The sequence below is a fragment of the Spermophilus citellus genome (genome assembly GCF_964194105.1).
Source record: "Spermophilus citellus genome assembly, chromosome: X".
NCBI lineage: Eukaryota > Metazoa > Chordata > Mammalia > Rodentia > Sciuridae > Spermophilus > Spermophilus citellus.
Window position 1 is genome coordinate 67,254,732 of NC_138190.1, and position 17,640 is coordinate 67,272,371.

Here is a 17,640-nt window from a genome sequence, read left to right on the forward strand (position 1 = left end):
TGACTGCAAAGTGCATGATCTTAAGATCATTAAAATTGGTATGAGGCTACATGTCAAGAGTTAGGCCCAGGACTAGGCTTTTTTTTTCTTAGCTCCTGGACATGTTAATCAAGAATTTTCATAATGTAGACCAATTACTCTTTCACTTGTTGTATCCTGAGGCAAATTACACTGCCTGATATTCGACAATAAATGTCAGGATAGAAGTACATGGAAGATATTTAGAAGTTAGCTAAACTGATGTTATCATTTTATACATGAGGAGACTAAGGGCTTGAGGGGGAAGGTAATTTTTTTGAAATATTAATGCACACTTTTTATTATATTAAAATCAGGCAATAGTCTGACAAGAAAAAAGGCTGTTTATGGAATACTGTTATGTTAAACTTTACTTACAGGATGTTAAATCCTTAGAACTAAGATTTCCCCCAGAAATAGATTAACGGGAATATCCATTGCTTTTGAGACTTGATAGTTGCTATTTCAAAAGATGGTTTTACACAAAATAGTAAGAAAAAAAAACCCTTCAGAACACCATGAATTGCCTTTATTTTGTTTGCATCCAGATCTCAGCATAGTGGTCCTGAACAGGAAGTGGGAGATGCAGCAACGTGCCAGGAGGCCAGGCCCCATCAATGCTGGGATCTGCTGTGCTCAGTCCCTGCCGAGCACCTGGGAGGCACCAAAACCAGTATCTGTGCTGGGTCCAGGTTTCTCTGGTTCCAGTTGTCAGATTCCACACTCAGCCGCGGGGATGGCAGGGGAGCCCCACAGGGAGCCCTGTTCACCCTTCTTCACGGTCTGAAAGCCACATCATTACAGGAAAGGGAACAATCTATAGGGGCCCTGTGTGCTCACAGGCATCTCCAGGAAGCCTCCTGCAGGTCTAAACAGAGGGACTCTGAGGGCTGGCGGTCTATGTCATCCTGGGGACTGCCCTGTTCACCTTACAAGACCTGGACCAAAGAAACATCGGCTGAGGGTGATGCCAGAGTGGCAGGACCCAGGATCCAAAGCTCATTTCCCAGGCTGGTGGAAAGTGATCAAACGTGGTTTCAAATGTGGAGGTCAGAAATTCCAACCTGACCTGATGTTTCTGGCCAAGCAGGAAGGGAGGTGGAGAGTGCCGGGTGGTGAAGGTGGACAAGGGAGTTGAGGAGGAGGGCAAAAGCAGCACCCCTCGATCAAGGTGGGGGAGGGGGAAGCCCTGAATTCGTCGCGAAGGCCAATTTCAAAGGGGGCTGAGTGTTACAATCTATGCTTTGGCCAAGGACGCGAGTGGGAGAGTGGGGCAGGACGATGGCTTGGAAGGGGGCATCATTTAAGACTTAAGAAAGTAACCAGGTGCAGACAAAGCACCCCACACCCAGCAGTAGACCCCAGGGTGTGACCTGAAACCTTTGCTCTACTCTAGCAAGCCCCTCCCTGGAGGGCTGTTCCAGGGCTGTCCCAGGGCTGGCAGGGCAGGGAGGGGAGAAGGCAGAGCCCCCAGGCCGAATAACCAGCAGCAAGGTGATTGTGTGACTGTGTCTTTTCACAGTTGAGTTAGATGTGGTCCACCGGTCATGATGGGAATCAATTTAAATAAACTCTCTTGATCCCAGAAGTTCAACTACATGGACAGTGGTTACACTTGACAGGATGATTTGTTTTAGCACAACTTATATATTTCAAATGGAAAAAATATTAGTATTATTTACATAATCTTAAGACAAATTGACTTCGATTGGAAGCTTCCTTTCCTGTAGACTTTGAGGTCTACAAGATGTATCTAGAAAATTTACTACAGTGGAAAATGAAGACTGCTTAAATCAAATGGGGGGAGGGCTTGTGGTTTTTCTTTTTGATTAATTGCTGTAACACTGTCCTTCCAGAGGCTGAGGGAGTTTCATATTTTCTTTAGACATCATTAAGTGCCGCAGCTCTTGAAGAACAACTTTGGTGCTATATGAATTCTGCCACTTTGCTAGCACTGATATGGCTCTTGGGTCCACCACTCCATTAGAACTATTAACTCCATTCATATTAATTTTTGTTACAAATCTTACAAAGGGGGATGCTTCTGGGTATTTAGGTCCACATTCTATTTTAAGGCTGTATATTCGGTTTTCATAAATTGTTTTTGGAGGCCCAATTATCATCCCTATCCATCTCGTAAGTGTCATGTCTTCGTCATCTTCTAGACCCCAGCTAACTGTGCCATCTCCTACTCCCTTCTGGCCTTCTTCGAGTTATTCCAACCGTTGGACATTGCGAGAGATTTTACTCCCAAGCCCATGGTGGCTGCCATCTTGTGTTGCTGTCACTCGAAGGCCAGCCCCTTCTTCTTGGGGAAGGTAATTTTTAAAAATATTTTTTTTTGTTGTAGATGGAAATAATACCTTTATTTTATTTGTTTATTTTTATGTGGTGCTGGGGATCAAACTTAGTGCCTCACACATGCTAGGCAAGTGCTCTACCACTGAGCCACAACTCTGCCCCAGAAAGGTAATTTTTAAGAAAGTGAATGACAGAATTGTGATTCAAATTAGGTCTGTTGACTACCACATCAGCACTCTTTTCCGTAAAAGAATGTGTTTCTGTGTATGCAATTCCCTCTGCCTAGACTGTTTCTCTTCATCATCTTCATTTTGTGGAGAGAAAAATTGTTCAAAATCTCCCTATTCTTTAAGGCTCAGTTGAAAAACTCTCTCCTCCAAAAAGCTCCATGTGGTAACCTTCCTCTCAGAAAGCACTCTTCCTCACGTCTGAATCCCATTATCAACTCCTCTCCCCAAATGACTGACACTATTTGGTTTGCCTTAGAGTTATTTGAGGTTTTATTTGAATCTTTTTGTATTTGAGCACCTCGAAGGGGATTGGAGAGGTATGTTTGAGCTCAGGGGAGTAGAATGTCCTTATGTATATGGTAGGGTCTTAGGAATTTTTAAATACTGAATCAATAAATGACCTTGGACTATAGATGGAAACCATCATTTGACTTCAAGGATGTCTGAGAAACCAATAAGAACATTGCCCAGTGCTTGGCAGAATTTGGCTTCAGGATTGCCCCCCCCCCCCCAATTCTGTCTCTCTCTGTGAGTGTGTGTGTGTGTTGGAAGTCTAGTTTATTTGACTGGAACTTTTGATTTCTTTCTTAACCTGAAGATTAACCAGAGAGGCAGATTTACTGTTGCAATCTTAGTACCACTAGGGAGTGTTCTTCTTAGAGAGGCAGGGGTCAAATGGGGCCTCAAACTCTGAGCTGACCTCCACTGATCAGGCTATTTGTAATATTTGAGGAATAATGAAGGTGAAATTTCTTTGTAAACAATGCAGTGATGGACTATGGAGATTGGGTGAACTTTTTCTTTACCAGACTTAATGCTTGGGAGAATCTCACTGCCTGATAGTTCCTAAACCTGTTCTATCCTCTCAGTGCTACCAGAGTAGCCCAGGGCTACTTTTCATCTTATAACACCCCTCTTTAACCTGCTACCCTACTTCCCTGTCCCATATGCAGGTCTGGTTGAGGCCTCTATTAGGGTATAGGGAAAGGAGAAAGGGGTCTCTTTGTATTACAGAATTTGGATCCAATTGTCAATCATTGGGCCCTCCTATTACTGGGAGGGAGATGAGGAATGCAGAACGTAAGTCCCTTTTTACTGATATGCCACTGAAGCTGAAAGTAGGCAGGGACTTAATAAGCACTCATTAGTAGGTGATATGAGTAACTGGAATTTAAACTGAAACATAATTAACTGCAGGTTTCTACAAGGCACTCTGCTTCTTTCTGTTGAGAGCCACAGCCCAAGGGGCCCCAGCAAACTTCCAGCTGCCAGCGCCCTTTCAGACTGCCAGCTGATGATTGGCTCACAGCGGCCGAGCAACATCTAGCTGATTGGCTCCTCTGCGGTGATGCTCATTGGGGGACTTCTTTGGCTCCGCCCATGCGACCCAGCCAATCGGCCTCAAGAGCAGGAGGATTGTGGGAGGTGGTGAGGCTTGTGTTTGTGGGAGAGGCTTGTGGGAAGCCAGTGGTGGCAGTTGGGCTCTGAGGGTTTTTCCTGAGGAGCTGTTTTGTTTGGCCTGTGTGGTTCTAAAAATAAAGTTCGTTTCTTTTGATAAGTGGCTCCTGAATTGTGCCCAGCCAGACTGCGGCATTTGGTGGCTCGCACAGGGAGCGACTGAGGGTAAGTGATAAGGTAAACTACTCGCCCCTGAGGGCAGGGTGAGAGGATGGGTAGCCATTTTAAGATTCCTCTTTTGTTTTGCTTCACTTTTGTTTTAAGTTGCCTGTCCCTGGAGATGAGTGAGATGGAAGAAAAACCGCTCACATCTGAGGAAAAACTATTTACGTCTGAGGAACAGATAGGGAGAAAGGACGGATGCACATGTCAGGAGGATAGAAAGGCTGATATAATGATTTTGTGTGGTTCCATTTTTATTGCATTCTGTCTTGGTTTTGTTTGGTGTTATCTTGTTGGGTTGTATTATAGTAGAAATATGGGATCAGAAATTAGTAAAAAACAAACTGAAAGAGTGTTAAGTAAATTGTTAGAGGAAGGAGGCATCTCAGTAAAATCAAGAGCAGTCAGGGCATACATTGATACAATACAAAAATGTAGCCAATGGCTTTTTGAGGAGGAGTTGTTGAATATATCACAATGGAACCATCATGGTGAAGATTTAAAAAGAATAGAAAAGAACAACCCAGGGACTCTGCCAGTTGGCACATTGCCATTGTGGACATTCGTATCTGGTTTGCTTAGTCCAAAGCCTTCAGTTCAGACAAAGATAGAGGAACAAAGCTTAGAGCAGAAAAAGCCATCAGAGGGAAAGTTACAAAAGGAGACTGCTACTAACAACTTTCTATCACCAGAGGGCATAAGTGTCCAACCAACAGCGCCACCTCTACAGGAGACTGTTACTAACACCTTTCTATCACCAGAGGACGTAAATGTCCAACTAACAAGGCCACCTCCATATTCTGGGAGACCCCCAACCCCCGCAGTTGATAGTTTGGATCCTGAGACAGGATCTCAAGTATTAACATGCCCTGTATTTGAGGTAGGAGGGCAGCGAATTCACCATGCTTTAAATTTCAAAATAGTGAAACAGCTAAAAGAGGCTGTAACAACCTATGGTCCTCAAGCACCCTTCACTGTAAGCTTGGTCGAATCCATTAACAACTTGAACATGACGCCAGCAGATTGGGCTAATATGTGTAAAGCTGTGCTAAATGGAGGACAATACCTGTTATGGAAGGTTGCCAATGAGGAATTTTGCAAGGAGACGGCTAGGCGAAATGCAGCAGCTGGTTATTCTCAGAGAAATCTAGATATGTTGTTAGGAAAGGGACCTTATGAGGATCCGCAGCAACAAATTGCATATGATCCTGGCGTATACTCACAAATTGCTGTAGATGCAGTTAAGGCATGGAAGACTTTACAAGGACATGGAGGTTTACAAGGTCAATTATCTAAGATAATACAAGGAGCTAATGAACCTTACACTGAATTTGTAGATAGGCTTATTCAAACAGCTACCAGAGTTTTTGGGAATACAGAACAAGCAATGCCATTAATAAAACAACTGGCTTATGACCAAGCGAATCGTTGGTGCAGAGATATCATTAGACCATGGAAACAGGAAGATTTAAACACATATATTAAATTATGTAGAGACATTAATGAACAAGAGCAAGTCGTGGCAGCTGCAGTAAAACAGGCTTTAGATGCCAGAGACATTAATGAACAAGGGCAAATTGTGGCAGCTGCAGTAAAACAGGCTTTATATGCCAGGCCAAGAAATGCTACAATTGTGAACAAACAGGACATTCTAAAAGGAATTGCCCCATAGGAGGAGGGTTTAACAAAACTAGGTATCAAAGGAGTAGAATATCATGTATTTGCCCATGATGCCGTAGAGGGAGACATTGGGCTAATGAATGCCGTTCTCAAACCACCATAAAGGGTACTCCATTATCAAAAAATGAACAAGGACCAGGTGTTTATCCATGATATCGTGGAGAAAGGCATCAGGCTCCATTGACAAAAAATGGACAGGGGGGCCCAATGCTCCAGGGCCCCAAACCACAAATATACGGAGCACTGGAGGAACCCAGCAACCCCATCAGGGTAGTGCCCAGGACATATTGTCCATCAGATCCCTCATCAGACAAACCAGAGGGAGCACAGGGTTGGACATCTGTGCCTCTGCCAGATCAGTACTAACTCCAGAGATGGGAGTTCAAATCATTCCCACAGGGGTAAAAGGACCTCTTCCCAAAGGAACAGTAGGCTTATTATTGGGACGCAGCTCTTCTACTCTAAAAGGACTTATGATAAGTCCTGGGGTTATTGATCCTGATTATGAAGGTGAAATAAAAATTATAGCCAGTTCTCCAAAGGGTATATTAGTAATTTCACCAGGAGATAGAATAGCACAGTTACTAATAATACCAAGCCTACATGATAAATTTTCCAGTCATGCTGTAGAAAGAGGTTCCAAGGGATTAGGCTCCACAGGTGTAGATTGGGCTATGCTTTCTTTAAATTTAGATTCTCGCCCCATGCTAAAACTAGATATTCAAGGACATGAATTTAATGGGCTACTGGATATAGGTGCAGACCTTAGCATCATCTCTCGTCAAGAATGGCCAAAACATTGGCCATTACAACAAGCCACTCAAACGCTTTGAGGCCTAGGAGTGGCGACTAATCCCCATAGAAGTGCAATGGTATTAGATTGGAAGGATCCTGAAGGATGTGAAGGAACTATACAACCATATGTATTGGATCATCTTCCCGTAAATTTATGGGGACGAGATGTCCTAGATCAATTAGGTTTGACATTAACAAATAACATCAATCAAAATGCACCCACTATTATGACTAGACAAGGTTTTAGGAAAGGAAAAAGATTAGAAAAACAAGAACAAGGTATAGTAGCTCCAATACAAATAGATCAAGGAACAGACAGACATGGGTTGGATTTTCAGAAAGGGCCACTGAGACAATAAAAATTACATGGAAATCAGAAAGACCAGTATGGGCTCCTCAGTGGCCCCTGACTAAAGAAAAGATACAAGCAGCCCATGATCTGGTCAAACAACAATTAGCGGAAGGACATATACAACCTTCTGTATCTCCCCATAATACTTCCATTTTTGTCATCAAAAAGAAATCTGGTAAATGGAGATTTAAGAGCCATTAATAATGAGATGGTTATTATGGGACCTGCTCAATCGGGGATTCCTCAATTTTCTGCTTTGCCAAAAACTTGGTATGTTTTAGTTATAGATATTAAAGATTGTTTTTTTTTCAATTCCAATTCATCCTGAGGATAGTCCATGTTTTGCATTTACTATCCCTGCACTGAATCATGAAGGTCCTGATCAGAGATATGAATGGAAAGTACTCCCTCAAGGGATGGCTAACAGCCCAACTATGTGTCAAATTTATGTTAACAAAGTAATCCAGCCACTTAGAAATCAAAATCCTGAACTACAAATATTTCACTATATGGATGATGTATTATTAGCACACAAAGCTAAAAACACATTGCTAGAATGTTATGCCACACTTACAAACTTATTAAAAATTATAATCTAGAGATAGCAATAGATAAAGTACAATTAAATTTTCCAATTAATTATTTAGGAGTTCTATTATCCTCAACCATGGTCCGTCCACCAAAAATTCAAATACGAGTAGATCAACTCAAATCACTTAATGACTTTCAAAAGTTGTTAGGAGACATAAATTGGATAAGGACTTATCTAGGTATACCAACAGGAGAGTTGGGACCTTTATTTGATATCCTAAAAGGTCCATCAGATCCAAATTCACCCTGAATGTTAACACCTGAAGCAAGAAAGGCATTAAAAATCATCGAAACATATATGGAAAATATGTATTTGGATAGAATTGATATATGTTTGCCTTTATTATTTATTGTACTACCAACAAAAAAATATTCCTACAGGAGTATTTTGGCAAGAAGGTCCATTATTATGGATACATTTATCTTATTCTCCTAACACTATTCTTACTAGGTATCCTGAGGCTGTAGGACAATTAATACTCAAAGGAATAAAAGCAGCAAAGGGAGTGTTTGGAATTTCTCCCAATAAAATTATTACTCCATATGCTATGAATCAAATTGATGAGTTAGCTAATGAGTTAAATACTTGGGCAATAATCATGTGCAAATCTAATGTTTCATTTGATAACCACTTACCATCTAATCCTTTATTGTCTTTTTGGTCATTGCATCCTGTAATTTTTCCAAAAACAACAAGAAAAACACCTATTATGAATGCTCCAAATATATTTACTGATGGGTCAAATAATGGTACAGCAGCAATAGTAACACCTGATCAAACTTTTACATTTTTAGTACCCAAACAATCAGCTCAAAAGGTAGAGCTTAATGCAGTATTACAAGCTTTTGTGATGTTTAAAGATCCTATATTTAATTTATTTTCTGATAGTTAATGCTATAGTATCCCTTGAAGATGCTGGTAGGATTTCCCCTTCCTCTACTGTTTTCTCTTTGCTTTCCACTATACAAAGTCTAATCTGGGATAGAAAAGATCCATTCTTTATAGGACATATCAGGGCACATACAGGATTGCCTGGAACCCTTAGTTTGGGCAATGATTTAGCAGATAAAACTACACATGACATACATATTTTCTCTACACTAGAAGAAGCTACAAATCTTCATAAAAAGTTCCATGTCAATGCTAATACTTTACAAAAGCATTTTAAAATAACTAAGGAACAAGCTAGACAAATAATAAAACAATGTCAAAATTGTGTGACATTTTTACCACAAGTTAATCTTGGAATCAATCCTAGAGGACTGATACCTAACCATATTTGGCAGATGGACGTCACACACTTGCCAGAATTTGGAAAATTAAAATATTTGCATGTTACAGTTGATACTTCTTCTGGATTTTTGATGGGCTCCCTTCATGCCGGAGAAAAAACTAAAGATGTTATAGCTCATTGCTTACAAAATTTTGCCACTGTGGGCGTTCCAAAACAGTTAAAAACAGATAATGCCCCTGGTTATACTTCTACCTCTTTTAAACAATTTTGCTCATCATTTGGCATTACTCATATAACAGGAATCCTATACAATCCACAGGGACAAGGCATAGTTGAAAGAGCTCATCAAACTATTAAAATGTACTTATTAAAGCAAAAAGAGGGAATTGGGAAGGGGTATATATTCCCCAAAGATAAACTTAAAATAACCCTTTTTACTCTAAACTTTTAAAATTTGGATTCATCAGGGCTTAGTGCTGCAGAAAGGCATATATGTCCAAAAAATGTACATAAGCCCAAGGTACTTTGGAAGGATATTCTAACAGGACAATGGAAAGGTCCTGACCCAGTAATTGTCTGGAGTCGGGGGTCTGTTTGTGTGTTTCCACAGGGAGAACAGCAGCCGATTTGGATTCCAGAAAGATTAACTAAAGTGATTTCTACAGACCAAAAAGAAGATGATTTGGCTCAAATCCATAACAACTGATATCCAAAACTCCAGTTTGGCTATTCTTACATCTGCGACAGAACCAGGATGCTTTTTTCAATATCTATTTTATTATTACCTTTTCCATCATGAAGTTCTATTTTGTTTTTTGAGCCAATACAGACCTAGGTTAATGTTTTGCTGATCAGTTCTATTTTTTGACTATAGAGTTTTTAAACATTGCAATGGAGATTTCACCTGTAAAAAGTTATAAGGCCTTTACTATTATGTTATGTGTTGTATGTATTATATTATGTGTGCACACTTGTGTTTTATGTTGTATGTTTGTATGTATCTATGTCCATATATCATATATGATGAGCGCTCATGAAAAAATGGATCCAAAATTTTTTTTATTCACGTGATTTAAATGGTTTAATTTAAATTGGGTAAACAGCTGTTGAGGATTGTTTTAATATATGAACAAAAAAGGAGGTTAACAGATCTGTTTGTTTACTTTCACCTTTCCTTTTCATTATATTTAATAATTCTGTTGAAGATAAGGTACATTGTTAAGAAAATTGTTTTCTAAAAAAAAAAAAAGAAAATTGTTTCCTTTTAGTACCTTCTGGAATGTTACATAATTTTTTCTTTAGCCATTATTGCCAGAATTCCTATCTTCATCCCAGTGCCGGTGAAGACAAAGATAAAACCAATCTACAGCTTCTGCAATAGCCATCACTGAACTGCTTGCAGAACTTGCCTGGACTATGTATCACTTGTATGCACTGTGAATTCACCTTTATGCCTTGTGAACTGTTGGTGTAGTGACTTGTGGTAGTGTTAGGGTATTTTTGCTGATGATGTCATCGGTGGTACAATTTTTCCAAAAGGAGCCGTCAATTGGCTTGGTGTATCTTCCTCCCTTCTGCTTGTCATGATAGTTCAGCTAAAATTTGGTACTGCTGGTACAAAGACCTCTCCACAGGTGTGGCTGTATACTGGACTGGTAGTCAGTGACGGGTAAGATCCAATTGCAGTGGTACCAACCTAAGACAGGAGGCTGACGCCTTAAGGTCAGCTCATCTGATAATGGGTAAGAACCATATGTACTATTGGACAACCTAAGGCAGGCACGGTCCCTAAGCCACATGCTTGTTGTTTAAACAGAGAGGGAGATGTTGAGAGCCACAGCCGAAGGGGCCCCAGCAAACTTCCAGCTGCCAGCGCCCTTTCAGACTGCCAGCTGATGATTGGCTCACAGCGGCCTCAGCAACATCTAGCTGATTGGCTCCTCTGTGGTGATGCTCATTGGGCTGTTTCCCCGCCCGTTCAGACTGCCAGCTGATGATTGGCTCACAGCAGCACCAGCAACATCTAGCTGATTGGCTCCTCTGCAGTGATGCTCATTGGGGGACTTCTTTGGCTCCGCCCATGCAACTCAGCCAATCAGCCTCAAGAGCAGGAGGATTGTGGTAGGTGGTGAGGCTTGTGTTTGTGGGAGAGGCTTGTGGGAAGCCGGTGGTGGCAGTTGGGCTCTGAGGGTTTTTCCTGAGGAGCTGTTTGGTTTGGCCTGTGTGGTTCTAAAAATAAAGTTCGTTTCTTTTGACAAGTGGCTCCTGAATTGTGCCCAGCCAGACTGCGGCATCTTTCAGCCTCAGTTTCCAACTTGAATAATGGAACAGATGATAGAAATCATACTGTGAGAGGATTCAATGCACAAGGACTGTGTCCAATAAAGGGCCATTATTATTTTCATTCACACAGTGGCTGGGACTGCACAGGGCACAGACCTACCATGCCTCCCTTGGCCTACATCCATGCATGGAAGTGTGCAGTGTTTGGCATGAAGACCAAGAGCAGTTGGACATCCCTACCTGTTGACTCTCCACTGAAGCTTTGTACTCTAGCACTGAACCTACTCTCTTCTATTCACACATTCGTACCTCCCTCCCTGAGCTTCTTGGACCCTTACTGTTGTTGGTGCTTGGGTCTGTGGTAGGGCAGGAGTTCCATGCATTTTCTGTCCATCTTCATCACTGTGATGGGCTTTTGCACTTCCAGGGAATGATACCTTGGAGAATGAGCACCACTAAACTTTGGTCAAAGCAGGACCAAGGTGTATTTGAAGAAATAGTGAAGGTTTTTATTGGGAAAATGTGAGTAGCTAAGGTAACTATAGAGTGGAGTGGTGAAAGACTGGGGCTCTAAACTCACCATGCCCCTAGAGGCAGCTACCCAGTTCCAGATTAGGATAAGAGAAATGAGGAAGGTCCAGAAATAGATAAAGGTCAAAAGATAACATAAGGAAGAAATAGGTTCTAGGATATGCAAGGACAGCTTACCTCTGGCGAAGAGGAGGCAAAAGGGGCCAGTGCCTAATGCCTAGATCCTATTTAGGATAGATATGTGGAGAAGGGATTTTTCAGAAGTAAGAGAGGGGATGAAAGCAGAGAGGCCGATGAAAAATGAGGATACATTGTAAACCCAACATTCTAACCATGGTAGGGGAATCTTAAGAGTCTGAGAGAATAAAATAAGCTGATTTTCTTTTTTTTTTAATTTATTTTTTTAAAATTTTTATTGTTGGTCGTTCAAAACATTACATAGTTCTTGACATATCATATTTCACAGTTTGATTCAAGTGGGTTATGAACTCCCATTTTTACCCCGAATAAGCTGATTTTCTAAAAGAAAAATAAATGCAAGTCCTGACCATCTGCTTGGGAGAAGAGAACCAGAAGTCCAGGCCACAGAGCATTTATTCCAGGCCAGAACCTTTGCTGGTTACTTACTGATACAAACTCCCATCAAGCTCACTACAATCAAAGGGTATAGATGGTTTATCAGCCCTATTTTACAGGGATGGAAGATGGAGGTGATAATGGAGGCTCCATGAGGTTTAAAAACTGACCCAAGGTAAAAATTCCAGTAAGAAACAAATGGTAAATCATTGTCCATACTTATCACAATGTTCAAACAGGACCTAGTACTTGGAAAATAATAACCTAGCTGTTATGTCCACATTCACTGAATATATAAGAGGGATAAAAGAGAAATTTTGCAAAAGATTTAGATTAGTTCTGAAAAAGAACATGCCTGTCATAAGGGCTGGGAAGCACTGGGATAGGTGAAAAAGTTGATGAAAGCCCCTCACTATAGTGGTACTTTTGTTAGGTTCAATGAACCTACATTGACCCATCATTATCACTCAAATCCACAGTTTACATTAGAGTTCACTCTTGGTCGTGTACATTCTATGGGTTTTGGCAAATGTATGACACATATCTACCATCATAGTATCAGGTAGAATAATTTTGCTGCCCTAAGTCTTGTGTACTTTGCCTGTTCATCCTTCTCCCCTCCTAACCCTTGGCAACGATTAATTTTTTTACTAGTTTTATAATTTTGCCTTTTCCAGAATGTCATACGGTTGGAATTAGTAGTAGTAGTAGTATTGTAGTACTTGGGATTGAATTCAGGATCTCATACGTGCTAGGCAAATTCCCTGGCACTGAGTTATACTCCCAGCCCTTTTTGTTTTATTTTTATTTCTTTGGTTTTTGGTACCAGAGATTGAGCACAGAGACACTATAGCACTGAGCTACATCCCCAAATCTTTTTATCTTTTGAGACAGGGTCTCACTAAGTTGCTGAGGGCATTTCTAAGTTGCTGAGGCTTTGAATTTGTGATCCTCCTGCCTCAGCCTCTGGATCCACTGGGAATACAGGTGTGTGCCACTATGCCCAGCCTTTATTTTGAGACAGGGTCTCATTAAATGTCTCAGGCTAGTCTCAAACTTGCTATTCTCCTGCCTCAGGCTCCTGAGTAGCTGAGATTACAGATGTGTGCCACCATGTCTGGCCATATAGTTGGAATTACTTATAGTATGTAACCTTTTCAGGTTGATTTCTTTCACCTAGTAATATACATTTAAAGTCAAACACAAATGAAAGCAGCAGAATAGAATAGACAATATGATTGATGTATGTACATTTCATGTATGTATTATATATCAAAATGCATTCTACTGTCATGTATGACTAAAAAAAATAAAAATTAAAAAAAACACAAATGAAAATGGAAAAATAGCCAATGCCTGATTTCTGTTCCCTATTTTCCCACTCACAATCATTTACTTAGGTACCCTTTGACCCCATGGGAAAAATATCTAACATTCACAACTACCAATACCAGGAAGAACAGAAAAAAAAATTTGAGAATGAAGCATTTCCATCATAGTGAATTCTATATTTTTTTAAAAAATATTTTTTAGGTATAGTTGGACACAATATATTTATTTATTTTTATGTGGTGCTGAGGATCAAACCCAGTGCCTCAACACATGCGAGGCAGGCACTCTACCAATGAGCTACAGCCCCAGTCCCATCATAGTGAATTCTTAAGCACTTTTTCCATATATGTGGCATGCTGGTTGAATGTCTTTTGGCAAACTGTTACACGTTTGGCATGGATAGCCCACAGGTTGGTGTCTTCAAGAAGGCCAACCAGATAAGCCTCACTTACCTCCTGCAAAGCATCAATAGCTGCGCTCTGGAAGCACAGTCCTGTTTTGAAGAAGTCCTAGGCACTTTCTTGCACAAGGCGGTGGAAATGGAGTTTGCCAATCAGAAGTTCAGTAGACCTTTGGTAACGTCAGTACCAGGCCTGTAACGAAGGGGTTTCTTCACCCATCCAGCAGAGGGCGCACTTTGTAAGCGGCTTTTGTAGCCAGTTGTTTCCTGGGTCTTTTACCACCAGTGGATTTGTGGGCAGCCTGCTTTGTAGGAGCCATAGTAGCAACACCTCCTTACTTACCCACCTTCTCCTTCTGCTGGAGCTCCGAGAGCTAGAGGCCATGCTGGTGTTATAGAGTGGCGGCCTGCTTGGTAGCTGGTTCCACGTGCCCAAGTCATTGAAGCCTAGGTAAGTAGGGGGAGGGTAGGAGGAGCCCAGCTGCGGCGGGGGTGGGGGGATAGTTTTAAAAAAATCATTATTATCTTGCTTAGTATTCTCTGAGTCTCCCTGTATGTGGTCAAGAGTGTCTGACATTCTGGCATTAATTTTGGAAAATTCTCAATTAAAATATTTCATGTTTTTTTTTTCTCTTTTACTTTTGTAGTATTCCCACTGGGCAAAGTTTATATCTTTTGTAGTTGTTTAACTGTTCTTAGTATGTTCCTTTTAAAAATTCTTTTTCTCTTTGTTTTTCAGATTTGCAAGATTCTAATGTCATATTCTTGAGCTTGTAGATTCTTTCCTTCTCCATGTTTAGCATAATAACAAGTATTCAGGAGCATACTTCATCTCTGTTACAGGGTATTTAATTGATAGCATTCTCTTTTAGGATTCACATCTTCTTAAATTATCTATATGCTCTCATATGTTGTCTGCCTTTCCTATTAGGGCCTTTTACATGTTAATCATAGTTTTAAAAATTCCTCATCTGGTAAATCCAACATCAATACAATATCTCACTTTTCTTCTGCTGCTTGTCCAAATCTTTAAGACTGTGCTTCTTGCCTCTTTTTAAAATTTTTAAATAAATATTTATTTTTTAGTTATAGGTGGACACAGTATATTTTATTTTCATGTGGTGCTGAGGATCGAACCCAGTACCTCTTGTATGCTAGAGGAGCACTTTACCAGCCCCCTTCTTGCCTCTTTTAGTATGGCTTTTGATTGTTTTGAAAGGTGGGCATGATATACTGGGTGAAAGGAAAAAGCATAAAGTAAGCATTTAGTGATGTGGTGGTGAGGAGTAGTGGGAAGAGAAGCATTCTGAAGTTCTGTGATTAGGTCTTAGAATTTTAGTGATGCTTTACCACTGGACTGTGAACTTGACCAGCGATAATCAGTTCTTCCCCACCAGTGAAATCAGACAGCTGGAATGGACGAGTTGTATATTATTCTTCTCTTATGATGAAGACTAGAGCAGGCAGGGGTGTTTTTCTTTCCCTGTGATTGATTAGTTACTGATAAATATGCCAGCACATTGGGCTTTGGTAAAATAGTTTCTCCAAAGAGAAGGCCCTTTTAAAAACAAAATTCTCTGTCATATTTTAAAATTGTTCTTTTGTTTCCACCCATGCTGGAAGCATGAGGGGATTTTTTCTCCCATATTCATGGTAAACACTGATAGAGCTCCTAGAGTAGGGGCTCCCTTATGACTGGGTTTCCATGAAATTTTTAACTCTCAGACTCCTCCACATTGATTCTCCAAATTTGTCAGTTACAGTTTAGGCTTTCCGACACAGCTAATGGTTCCTGTAGAGGTTGCTAATATGAATTTCTGGTCAGGAAAATTATGATTCTCTAGATTAACCTGTCTTTCCAATTTTAGGAGCAGTGTTTTGTCCAGTGACTTAACTTCTCTGAGGGATCTAAGAAGAGTTCTTGATTTTTCAGTTTGTTTAACATTTACTTATTAGGATAGAGTGACAACTTTTTTTTTAAAGAGAGAGAGAGAATTTTTTAATATTTATTTTTAGTTCTTGGTGGACACAACATCTTTGTATGTGGTGCTGAGGATTGAACCCAGTGCCGCGCACTACCACTTGAGCCACATCCCCAGCCCGAGTGACAACTTTTAAAGTCCTTAAATGCTAGGCAGAAAACCAGAAGTCCAGTTTTTGTATTTTCTTTTTAAAAAATATTTATTTATTTTTTAGTTGTAGTTGGGCACAATATCTTTATTTTATTTATTTATTTTTATGTGGTGCTGAGGATCAAACCCAGGGCCTCACACATGCTAGGAGAGCACTCTACCACTGAGTCACAACCCCAGTCCCAGTTTTTGTATTTTCAATGATTGAAAAAAAAAATCAAAAGGCTATATCTTGTGGCATGTAAAACTATGAAATTCATAGTTCAATAACCTTAAATAAAGTTTTATTGGAAAATTACCAAGTCAGTTTTTCACCTTTTTCCAATTACTTTTTTTTTGATACCAGGGATTGAACTCAGGGGTGCTCAACTAAGCCACATCCCCAGCCCTATTTTGTATTTTATTTAAAGACAGGGTCTCACTGAGTTGCTTAGTGCCTTGCTTTTGCTGAGGCTGGCTTTGAACTCACGATCCTCCTACCTCAGCTTCCCGAGCTGCTGGGATTACAGGCATGTGCCACTGCTGCTGGCTCTCTGATTACTTTTGTAGTACAAGGGCAGAATTGAATTGTTTACTACAGTGACTCTATGACTCACAAATCCTTGATTATTTAATGTTTGCCCTTTTATAGAAAGAATTTTCTGACTTATTCTCTAATTTAATAGATAATGAAGAATAAATTGGAGGTGGGGAAATTTAAAAATTCCTACCATCAAATGAAAATGGAAACACAAGATATGAGAACCTGTACAGTATGGGGAAAGCAGTACTAAGAGGGTAATTTATAAGTATAGGTACCTACATTAAAAAAAAGGCATCTCAAATAAATAATCTAGTGATTATATATTGATGTATTAAAAAACAAGACTAAATCTATCCTAAGATAGTAGAAGGAAGAATTAATAAAGATCAGAGCAGTCGACCTTCCTGCCGCCGGGCTGAGCCGCTACTGTGGCATTTTCGCGATTCCACCCGACGCACCCACCTTTTAGGACATCATGGTGGCTTACTGGCTACAGGCTGGACTCAGCTACATCCGATACTCTCAGATCTGTGCAAAAGCAGTGAGGGAGGCACTGAAGGCAGAATTCAATCAAAGCAAATGCCGAGAAGACTTCTGGCAGCAGCATAAAAATTGTGAAAATAAAAAAGGAATAATTAACCCTGACTAAAGCTTTAAATGCTACATTTTCATGGTGAAGAAGTGTGGGCACATGCTATGGCAAATTAAAATCATCTCACTTCATGAAAAAAACTGTCTTGTTCATAAATTGACGATGCCAATAAATTGATATATGGTTCAATCTTAAAAAAAAGATCAGAGCAGAAATAAATGAAATAAAGAGGAGAATAATACCACAAAGGATCAATGAAACAAAGAGTTGGTTTTTTGAATAGATAAACAAGATTGACAAACCCTTAGACAAACTAAAAGAAAAAGAGAAGGCCTAAATAAATAAAATTAGAGTCTAAAAGGGAATATTACAACAGATACCACTGAAATTCACAAGATCATTAGAGAATATTTGGAAAAAATTATATTTCAACATATTGGAAAATCTAT

The 17,640-nt window shown here is 40.1% G+C and overlaps 3 pseudogenes across 3 annotated transcripts; 1 reads left to right on the plus strand and 2 right to left on the minus strand.

The window, feature by feature from the left end:
- Nucleotides 1-1,847: 1,847 nt before the first annotated feature.
- LOC308639263 (ubiquitin-conjugating enzyme E2 variant 1-like) lies at nt 1,848-2,290 on the minus strand (annotated as a pseudogene). Its single transcript has one exon. The product of its transcript is annotated as a ubiquitin-conjugating enzyme E2 variant 1-like (transcript).
- Nucleotides 2,291-13,871: 11,581 nt separating this feature from the next.
- Nucleotides 13,872-14,264, minus strand: LOC308639435 (histone H3.3C-like; annotated as a pseudogene). The gene has a single exon. The product of its transcript is annotated as a histone H3.3C-like (transcript).
- Nucleotides 14,265-17,074: 2,810 nt separating this feature from the next.
- Nucleotides 17,075-17,331, plus strand: LOC308639679 (ATP synthase subunit epsilon, mitochondrial-like; annotated as a pseudogene). Its single transcript has one exon. The product of its transcript is annotated as an ATP synthase subunit epsilon, mitochondrial-like (transcript).
- The last annotated feature ends 309 nt before the right edge of the window (nt 17,332-17,640 follow it).